Raw genomic sequence first — 11761 nt, 5'->3', positions numbered from 1 at the left:
AGTTGCTGAAGCTGGCTTTGAACTCACAATCCTCCTGCTTTGGCCTCCCAAGCCCCTGGGATTACAAGAATGTGTCACCAACCTCAGCCTTGACATTCTTTGTAAGATGGTAAGGCTTTTTTTAATGCCTTTATTTTGTATTTATTTATTTTTATGTGGTGCTGAGGATCTAACCCAGTGTCTCACACATGCTAGGCAAGTGCTCATTGAGCTACAACCCAGCCCTTGATATTTTTTTATTTTTAAGAGAGAGAGAATATTTTAATATTTATTTTTTAGTTTTCGGTGGACACAACATCTTTTATTTTATTTTTATGTGGTGCTGAGGATCGAACCCAGCGCCCCGTGCATGCCAGGCGAGTGCACTACTGCTTGAGCCACATCCCCAGCCCCCCTTGATATTCTTAATAGAGAATTAAAATTGAAATTACTTGCTAACATTTGCATCATCTATCTTCTCCCCATTTTTGAATATCAAAACATTTACTTTCCTATAGACTGCAGATTATATTTTATGAATCTCTTTGGAAAACTGTTTTCAGATTCTTAGCTATGATTTGTCCACACCTTAAGACTTACATTCTTTTAGTTTTGTTTTTGTTTGTTTTGTTTTGCAGTGCTGGGGATAGAACCTAGGGCTCTGAGTATGCTAGACAAGCGCTGTACCACTGAGCTACACCCCCAGTCCACTGTTGTAGTTTTCATGGTTGGAATGGCAGTAATGATGGTAGGAGGAGAGCAGTTTCCCCAAAGAATGGGGGTACTGTTTTCCAAAGGAGTAAGGAATACTGGGCAAACAAAATAGATTCCACCCCAGCAGTGAACCTGCAAATTCAAATACCCCTCATCAAGTCAGTTCTTTTTGGCTAGTCTTTCTTGCACTACACTCACAGGTCTGTGCTGTACTTGTGGTTGGAATCTCTGATTGTTATCTTCCTCTTCCCAGGCTTTTATGTGTCTTTTATAATCTGAGTTCCTCAGAGAGCCTCAGCCCCTCTCACCAGCAAATTTGGTCTCTTGTGTAACTTTCTCAATGCTATAGACTTAATGTTTGTGTCCCTTCAAAATTCATATGTTGAAACTTTAATTCCCAGTGTGATATTTGGAGATGGGGCTTCTGGGATATAATTAGGCTCTGCTGATGGAGTCCTCATAATGCGATTAATGTCCTTATAAGAAGAGACTCCAGAGAGCTTGCCCTCCCTTTCTGTATCTCTCTACTCTGTGAGGACACATGAGAAAATGGCTGTCCACAAACCAAGAAGAGAGCCATCACCAGACAATGGATCTACTAGCACCTTGATCTTGAACTTCCCGGACTCCAGAACTGTGAGAAATAAATATTTGTTACTTTCACTGTTTTGTTTTTTGTTTGTTTGTTTTGGTGCTGGGGGTTAAACATACTATATACCACTGAACTGCACTCCCAGCCTAGTAGTTCTTGTTTAAGCCAAACAATCTGTGGTATTCTGTGACAGCTGCCCAAACTGACCAAGATATTCCACTATCATTGAAAAGGGGCTCTAGTCCCTTTATACAGACAACAGTCCTTATGCTTGTTTATAATAGACATTTCCTGGACATAGATGTATTCATTCAGTTTCATCGCTTTCTGTGGGTTCTGATCCCCTTCTATGGCTTCAGTTACTAATGTAGTTGAAAATTAGCCAAAGACCAGAGAAGATATGAAGCCATTGAGGGCTTCCAAGGTCAGTAGGCTAGGAAATAAATGATTCCATTTATCAGGATGAAAACTGAATCCTCGCATTAACCTTTCTAATTGCTTGCTTACCTTGTTTTTATACTTTCTAAGTGAATGGGAACAAAGCTACTTGCTGCTGTTCTCATTATCACTAATGATCAATAAGTACAAAAAAAATTTTTTTGCTGATTCTTATATTTTGTTCAACATTATGCATGCTTAATTTAGAGCATATTAGGGCATTGCCAGTTTTGCTCATTATCTCCTCTAGAAGATGAATGTGTTTCTTAGGCAAGTAGTTAACATGAAGCAATAATGATGGACTTGATTTTTATGATCAAGCAAGGCTTTCAGTAATATTTACTGCTGGGGGTAGGTAGGGAAGAAGCAAGCATTAGCACTTAATATGGACTTATTTTAGACACCCCCAAGAGAAGGAGGAACTTATAACAATTTAGCTGAGTTGGTGTCCAAGGGAAGTGTTTGGCCTCAAGCTCCTTTGAGGCTCTGTCATTCATTAAAATCCTGCTCTGCAATGAAATGCTGATACATACTGCAACATAGATGAACTTTGAAAACATTATGTGTTTATGCCCTTCCTCTATTTAACGTTGCTCTACCTGTGTTTTGGGTTGCATCATCTCCTTACTTCCCAGTGTTTTTGTAGTACTGAGTTGTTGCTCCTTTTCCCCCATGTCTTTAACCGCCCTCTCTACTGACACCAGTATGTCTCTGCCTCCTGAGCCCATGACAGCACCTCTAACTTCATGCCACACTCCCCTATCCAGTTCCCATTTGTGTCCTTGTCTTTAAATCTAGAAGAGCTGTCTCCACTTCTCCATTTCCACTTTTTCCTCCATATGCTGCAGTGGGTATTTCTATACATCATTTCAAATGGCTTTTTAAAAATCCAGTGAGACTTTTCTTTTCCTGCTTGAATTCTTAGCAATATTTGGCACATTTGACAATTTTCTCCTGCTTACCAAGATCTCTTCCTTGTCAGGTACAGTGGTGCACACCTATAATCTCAGTTACTTGGGAGGCTGAGGCTGACAAGTTGGAGGCCAGTCTAAGCAACTTAGCAAGGCCCTGCCTCAAAAAAAAAAAAAAAAAGAGAGAGAGAGCTGGGCACTTGCCTCTGGATTCAATCCCCAGTACAGGCACCCCCACCCCCAACCCCCAGCCAAAAATCTCTTCCTTTATCTTTAAGACTCTACATACTTCTGGACCTCTTCTTTTGAGGTGCTTCTCTGCCTACCTTAGTATTCTTTATTTGTATCCTGGGTATCTGTATGAGTGATCTATGAATGTATAACAAAATAACAGAAACACATCAGTCATTTAAAACAACGTCAACTGATCTCTCAGTTTCTGTGGGTTGGGAGTCTGGGCATGGGCTAACTGGGTCCTCTGCTCAGGTCTCATAAAGCTACAATCAATGTGTTAGCTGGGGCTGCGTTCTCCCCTGGAAATGAGAGTCCTCTCCCAAGCTTATTCATATTGTTGGTAGAATTCACTTCCTTGTGGTTATAGGACTAAGGCACATGTTTTCATTTTGTTGGCTACCAGCTGGGTTCATTCTCACTTCTTGCAGGTAACGATCCAATCCTTCCACATAGCCCTTTCCATCTTAGCAATAAAAATATCCTTTTGGGGCTGGGGTTGTGGCTCAGCAGTAGAGCACTTGCCTAGTATGTGCAAGGCCCTGGGTTCGATCCTCAGCACCACATGAAAATAAATAAATAAAATAAAAGATATTGTGTCCAACTACAACTAAAAATAATATTAAAAAGAATATATATATATATATATATATATATATATATATATATATATACACATATATCCTTTTGTGTTGAATCCACTCATGCTTCAAATCTCTCTGACTTCTTCTACCAACCAGAGAAAATTCTTTAGAGAGCTCTGTATGATTAGGTTAGGTCTACTTGGATAAACTGTCTTATGGTCAATAGATTAGTTACCTTAATTATATTTGCAAATTCCCTTTTCCATGTAACCTAACACAATGACAGCAGTAACATCAGGTAGGGAGCATCGTGGGAACCAGCTTATAATTCTTCCTTCCACAGAACATTTTTTTTTTTATCTTGCTGGGGATTGAACCCAAGGCCTTGTGCATGTGAGGCAAACACTCTACCAACTGAGCTATATCCCTAGTCCCTTCCACAGTACTTTTAAAAATTATATTATTGTGGTATAAATTCTCCTGGAGTGATCTCACCCTCCTACTCAGCTTTATTTACCAGCTCTATGCTGATGACTCACAAATCTCTAGCTCTAGCTCCAATCTCATTCTAGAACCTTTAGAACTGTATCCATAATTCCAACTGTCCACCTGGAGGCCCCACACATAACTGATTTGAGGTTCATCACCAGTCTGCCTTCTTCCTGGGTTTCTTCTCTCAGGGAATCATCCCCCAGCATCATCCCTGACTTAATGCCCATCCACCCTGCTGCATCAAAACAATCTACACCAATCAATCAATCCTATCTCCTAAAACCTCTCCAGTCTATATCCCTCTCTTTATTCCCTATTCACACTACCATCACCTCTCCTGTAAAATTTTCAACACAATTGGTCTCTTGACCACTAGTCCTGACCTCTGCAGTGGACACATGGATCTTCATTCCAAACCCTTACACTACTCTTTCAGGAAACTAAAAACTACATTTCTTAGGCTTCTGGTTGCAATGTAGATTCCAATAATCAGGTGTACCATGCCAGATTTGGAAGATGGAAGTGATATATTATGAAGGGGCGGGGGCTTGCTTCTGCTAGTTCTGTTGGCCAGCAGAATTATGAAGGCATTAGGCTTTTAACAGCAGTTGTAGAGGAAGTCCAGTGTCCAGTCCCTAGATATATGAGTGAAAGGAGCATCCACTCTGCTGGCAGCAGCTTCCCAATCTCCAGATGACAGCAGAGTAAGGGTAGTCCTGGAGCCAGCAGTTATATGGAAACAGCATCTTAATATTCCAGCTCACTGCACAGCAGAGGCAACAGCTCTTTGGCAGTCGAATTCTGCAGTGTTATTCTGGAAGGTTTTCCTGGAAGCTCAGTCTAGATTTTGCTCCTCTAGCAATGCTAATCATTTTTAGACTGCTTCTGTTTGTACCAGTTAGAATGGCATATTTCATCTGCAACTAAATTCACTACAGACAATTAACCACATCTCATCCAGAGTGGTATTTCTGAAACTCTAAAACCCCAAACCTATAATGACATTGTCCTTGCTCAGTCTTTTTCACTGGCCCCAATATCCTCATATCAAGTCCAAACATTTTAATCTTTTTTGAAAGGTCCTACACAATCTAGTCCTCCTAATTTCTGTACAGTCATCTTTACCCATGCACCCTCTGGCCACAATCACCTTTCATTTCAGGTGCCTAAGACAGTCAGGCACCCATCTCTTTGTTTTGGTACCTGCTATTCTCCCTGTGTGGAACTCTCCCTGTCTTCTCTTGGCCAACTCCCATTTTTCTTTCAATCTTGGCCTAAAGGCTGTGTCCTCCAAGAAACCTTCTCTGACCCCACCACCCATCATCACCACAAAAACTCTGGGTTAGAAACTCTCCTATATGCTACCACAGCATCCTGGTCTCCCTGCTTTGAAACACTCTACCGAGTTGGGATTGACAATTATAGGCTGTGCCTCACGCCATTATACCATATGAACTTGGCAGAAGGTTCCTTGTCTAAGTTGCTGTCTATTTTGCCCCCAATATTCAGTGAGTGAATACTTTTTAAAATTTTTTTCATCTTTAATGGACAAAGATCAGTTTAGGCTCAAGTTTATAAACTGAATGAAATAATAAAGAAATTCAAGAATTTTCAACAGAGGGTCTACTCTCTATAGGATCTGTTTTAGAAAAACAATCATATGTCTATGTGAAGAAGAAATTGTTAATGGGATCAGGTGGAGGGAAGGGGCTGAGATAGAATGTCCAGTTTGTTGGTTTGACATAGTAAAATATTAGTGGTGAGGGAAAGCAGGAGAATATTCCATAAAAACTGATAATATTCAAGAAGTAATAAGACAAGGCATTATTAAATTTTCTTTTGGCATTTCAAGTCAATTTAATTAACACATTGAGTACTTTATGCAAAGCATTATATTAGGTTATGAGACATCAATTTTTAAGTTATCCCAAACCTAGAGATAGTAAGCTAGTAGAACTTAGTAGAGTAGCTAGTAGAAACAGTTGAGTAGTAGAAGTACAGATACCTTAATACCAGGCAGGGAGAAAAAAGAAGGCAGAATTGAAGAGTTTATGTTTTGAGGGTGAGTGTGGTTTCTTGGTTTTTAATTAATTTGTTTGTTTTTGCCTAAAGACAATGAGCTACTGATTGGTGGCAAAAGACAGGCAAAAGACAACGAACTGTGATGCGAAGAACATTGCCTGGAGGAGTTTTGGTTCCTCCCCTGCCACTAATTGTACTATGATCTTGAATAATTTGCTTAACTTCTCTGGGGTTTAATTTCATCATTTGTAAAATGAAGTTTTTGAATAAAATTACCTTTAATTCTATTGTTTTATATATTTGCCATACTTAAAATATGTGCAGTATTTCTAAAAGTTTTCAATCATCTAATTCAAATGTCCATATAATCTAAATAGTGCTAATAGGACCTTAGTATAAATGTTTTAACTGTTCCTATAGTATTTAGATGAAGTTTGGTTTCTTGATTATAAGAGATTATAATATTCACATGTGTCCATTATGGACAGTTTACCCAAATGTGTCCCTCCCACCCCAACCCTTTCTAATTTTTCAGCCCTTTCAGCCTTCTGATTTTGTTTTTACTTTGTTTTATCAATTGTCTGGTATGAATGCCAGGCTTTATCAGAGAAATGTAAAGAAAAATCTCAAGTCTTTTTTGCCTTTTTGATAGATGAGTAGTTTTAAATTCTGGACTTAGACTATGTGACAATTATCTTCAAACATCAAAGGAAGGAGGATATAAAGCAGGATTAGAATTAAGAAAAAGTGCTATCCACTTGAAAATTCACCTTCTTTTCCCACTACTATGGTTCTTTCTCTTTGTAACTGCGCGTGCAACAGCTTGCAAGAATGGATAGTAGTGCTAGCAGCTGTAACAGATAAACCCAGAAAAATCAGTCTTATTCACTTAAAGCACAATTGATGGTAGGAATGATTGGTCGTAGTGGTCTGTGTATGTATGCTCCATGCAGTCATTCAGGAACCCAGGCTGAAAGAGACTCAGTTTCATTAATCAGATCTCAGCTCCATGGTCACACTTAACTGTAGAGGAGGCTGAGAAACAGGGTTCTACTAAGGAAGAAAAGAGCAAGTTTGATTACTAACTACATAATGGTCTCTGCCTTACCCAAAGATATTGATTCTGTCTAGCTGTTCCCTCTCATCTTCCTCCTTTCCAGCCCATGTCTGAGTTGCTTATAAAATAGTTCAGGGGTGATTCCCACTTGCCATAAACAATTGGAAAAAACTTTTATTAGAGTAGTGATATTCATCCAGTAAACTTCTGATTTTTATGGTACAACCTTCAGGTTTCTCTAAGCACTCTGATTTCCTCTGCCTTAGAATCTTCTTATAGAGTACAGGGCATATAATGACCATATGTCACCCTGGGTTGTACATATAGATTTAGCTTCAGATTCACAGAATTGGGAATGTGACTCTTCTAATGTGATCAGGCTTAATGAAGTCAGTGATAAAAAGAAAAAAATCGGATCTCAATTCTACAAGTGTGGCCCCTAGATCAGCAGCATCAGGATCACCTAGTAACTTATTAGAAATACAATTTTCAGGCCTTGCCTCAGACCTGTTAAATCAGACTCTGGGAATGAGGCCCAGCAATCAGTGCTTTCTAAGTCCTCTAAGAGAATATTCTAGAACCACTGGTCTAACTATTTCAAGTTGAGTTAGAGAACTTTGGAAGCACTTTGTTTAAAACATATAGAATCTTTTTTATATTGCTATGAATTAAGAGATAAAAAATTTATAGAATGAAAAAGATTGCTGCTAAGAGCCCTGGGAGGGGACTGGGGCTGTAGCTCAGTGGAAGAGTGCTTGCTTAGCACACATGAGGCACTGGGTTCGATCCTCAGCACATTAAAAAATAAATAAATAAAACAAAGGTATTGTGTCCATCTACAATTAAAAAAATAAAAAAAGAGCCCTGGGAGGTCGTGAGGGCAAATAGTTTTCAAATGCGTCATACACGGAAATCTGAAGTTCTATTAAGTATCTCTAGGGATTTCCTAAAAGAAAATATATTCATATATGTGACTGATGACTGCTAATTTAACCAGCTAGGATCTGTCTGCAAAAGAGTTGGAATTCTGTATCAGGAGTTTAAGGGCTGAGTCAGTATCTTATTCATCGTTGTATCTCTGTTATCTCCTGGCACAGATACACAATAAGCATTCATGCATTCATGATAAATCAATGAAAGGATGGAATAGCCATCTCATGTATTCAAGTTCCTGAGTAACTTTGACTTTGAGTAATGTTCCAAGCTTACTTTTTTAAAGATCACATTTGGATCATATATTCATATATACTTTTTTTTTAAAGAGAGAGAGAGAATCTTTTTTGTAGATGGACACAACACAATGCCTTTATTTTTATGTGGTGCTGAGAATCGAACCCGGGTCCCGCCCATGCTAGCCGAGTGCTCTACCGCTGAGCCACATCCCAGCCCCACATATATACTTTTAAGAATACTGACTGCCTTATGTATGTGACCAGCCAACCTCTTCAGAAGTTTAGGTTTTATCTAATAAATATTAAGAATAATGCCTCCAACTCTTCTGTGTGAGAAGGTGGGGAGGGGTGGCTTAAATGACTATAGTGCTTGCTTCATTTCTTGAAATGTTTATAAAAGATTTTACCATGTATTAACTCTTCCAGTGACCAACCCAGGAATTTTCATCCTTGACACTATTTTTTTTTTTTTTTTTTGTACCAGAGGTGCTTAATCACTGAACCCTTAAAAAAATATATTTTATTTACAGACAGGGTCTTGCTGAGTTACTTAGGAACTTTGCTAAGTTGCTGAGACTGGCTTTGAACTTGCTATCCTCCTACCTCAGCCTCCTGAGCTGCTGGGATTCCAGGCAGGCACGACCCACATCTGGCTATTTTGACACTATTGACATTTGGGGCTAGGTTATTCTTTATTGTGGAGCTGTCCTGTGCACTGTAGGATGTTGAGCAGCATTCATGGCCTCTACCCACGAGATGCCAGTAACATCACCCACTTCCAGTTATAACAAACAAAATGTCTCCAGATACTGACAAGTGTCCCCTAGGGAAGAAAATTGCTCAGGTTGAGAATCACTTCTCTAACCTAATATTAATATGGTAAATTTCTGCATTTCATTCAGAGCTATGGAAACAAGCTTCAAGAAGGAGCATATGTTGTTCTACATCTCTCTTTAACTCATTGGTGAGGCCTTTGGCAGTGACAGCTCTATCTGTTTTGAAATTAACTAGTTCACAAACCTCATTATTTTAGGCCAGTTTTCTCCCGGGAACAATTTTATCTTTGGAGATGCAAATTCACAAACTCTAAACATCTTTTTTATACATGTCTTGTATACTGTTTAAGCTCTGAATTCCATTACTAGGCATTTTTATTTAATAGTTTCTAAATAATTATAGATTGGCTAAAAGAACTCTATAGAAGCCGTAATATGGAGTTAGCAACTAACGGAATGGTTATTTGTTTCATTACAATATTTTAAAGAATTATTTAAGTAAAAATCTAAATGAAATGTAATAATTGTCTTTATTACATCCTACTTCAAGGTTCTGTCCCTGGAAAAAAATTCATCACTGCTTCTGGAATTTACTTCCCGGTATCTAAGGAATATGCTAATAATTCTATTTCTGAATTTACTTCAGATATTATCTATTTTAAAATTATTTTAACTTATCCTCACTTCTGCTCCTCCATATTCTCAATATATTACAATTTTTGTTTAAATCATCAGTGATTAAATGATAAGTTGATAGTGTATGCTGACATCCTTATTGACACCTTCATGCTAATGTCTCCTCTCTTACTATACCTGTGGGTATATATTTTAAACTTTTATTTTTCTTTTTTCCATTTAATGGTCTTTGGAGAGTGAGAAGGGATGAAAGCAAATGGCCATAACACATTTGACAGAAATAACAGGAAACTAAAATTATTTCTAAAAACTGTAAATGATTACATAAAGAATCTCAAAATTTTACTTTAGAAGGTAGAATCCTATTTCATTCTCACCTCTTACATTTAGCATAAGTGACAGCAAGGCATTTTTTTTTAAACTTAAGAAAAAAGTATAAAATCTGGTTTTTAATTTTTCTGAAATATAGTCTTATAATTTCTTTCATTATTAACACTGAAAAATCAGGATCATCAAGAAAGCAAAAACAGAAGATTAGAAAAGATAACCTAATGCCATGACACATTAAAAAAAGATACTAGGTGAAAAGTAACATGTATGTAATGAAGCCTCCAATTTGGAAGTTGAGTCAAACAGTTAATTACTAACAAAGATGGCAACCATGTTTCTTTTTTGTCTTTCACAGTGAATGCACAATTAGCACTTAATGCTAAGACTGGGGAATAAACCATCTATAATCTACTGAAAAAGACCATCTGCTTCTATAAATTTTGTTCTCATATACTTGCCAAAAGAAGAGAACATATTAACAAAATAATGGGCCCTGCACTGTTAATTGCTAGGTTGTTTGCAGTTGTGCTGTTGCTATTAGAATTTAATAAGCCATTCCTTCTGCTAAATTAATAAGCAGCCAAGATTATGTAATAGCTGCTTTCAGCTGCTAATTATTTTTCCCATAATTCCTTCCCCTTTCTACCCCACCCCCACTTTTTTTGGCTAGGAACACAGAGATGAGGCTGCCAATATGTCATCAGCATATCTCGCGTCCTCATTTTCAGAGTCACAGACCAACATTAGGAGCATAACCAATGAGTTTAAACTCGGAGGTGTCTATCTCTGGAACCTTGAGGACATGTGTTTTGTACAGAAAAAGAAAGAGCATTTGAAACCAGAGGGCGAATTTTCATTGCATAGTATTAGAGCTATCTTTGAATTGGTTAATGGTATCTATTTCATGTGGTAAGGGAGAAAAAGGACATTAGTAAGCACCTTTAGGGAACGTTTGGGCAGAGAGCAGGTAAAAATTTAGGCAGGGGGCCTAAAGAACTATAGAGATACAGCCCTGTGCTTTCAGTCTATCATTTTTTAAAAATAGCTTCCAGTATAAATTAATCATACATGTTTTAGGAAACTTTCCAAGCAGCATAGTAGGACTAAGAAGGGAAGGTATTATACATTTTTTATTTTGTCAAACCAGTGCATTAAAAATATCCCAAATGCCTTCAAATCCCTATTTTACATCATCTTGGTTTTATAGACATTGTAACACAAAATGAACATAATCTCTAATATACGATATTTTAAATTGATCAAATTCACTTTCATGAAAAAATTAGTATTTCTTTTATACTTTAGGCCATTAAAAAAATTCTGGCGACCATGTTTAGTAACCTCCACAAAGAGGGAATAACCCAACAAAAGCATTTTTCCAGTTCCCTTTGTAAGAACCTAGGTGACTGGGGTAATGAATAGTATTCGACATGGGAAACCCGTGGCTGTTCAAGCAAGGTCACCTAATCCTGTGGGTCCTCCCTCCTTTCCTTATCTATAAAAGATGAGTTTAACTAGATGATTCATCCATTCTATCATCCAAAAAAAAAAAAAGCATTATCCATTATGTGCCCAGAACTAGCTCAGCATTTTGGCTCTTAACAAATCTACCCTTTAATAGTCTTATTAACTCACATTTATGTTGTTACATACTAGGCAGTTAACCAGGTTAGGAAGCAAAATGAATAAAATCCAAGATGTGCAAATATATAGGCTAATGGGCATGTAGGTGAAAGAGGGGCTTGTGCTTACAGGGTTTTAGGGTGAGGCTTCATAGATGTGACATTTGACAGGAAGGACATGCCAGGCAGAGCAAGTCGTCGGCAA

This window comes from Marmota flaviventris, chromosome X, assembly GCF_047511675.1.
Source record: "Marmota flaviventris isolate mMarFla1 chromosome X, mMarFla1.hap1, whole genome shotgun sequence".
NCBI lineage: Eukaryota > Metazoa > Chordata > Mammalia > Rodentia > Sciuridae > Marmota > Marmota flaviventris.
The sequence above is the reverse complement of the archived record's forward strand: the minus strand, read 5'-3'. Positions refer to the sequence as shown.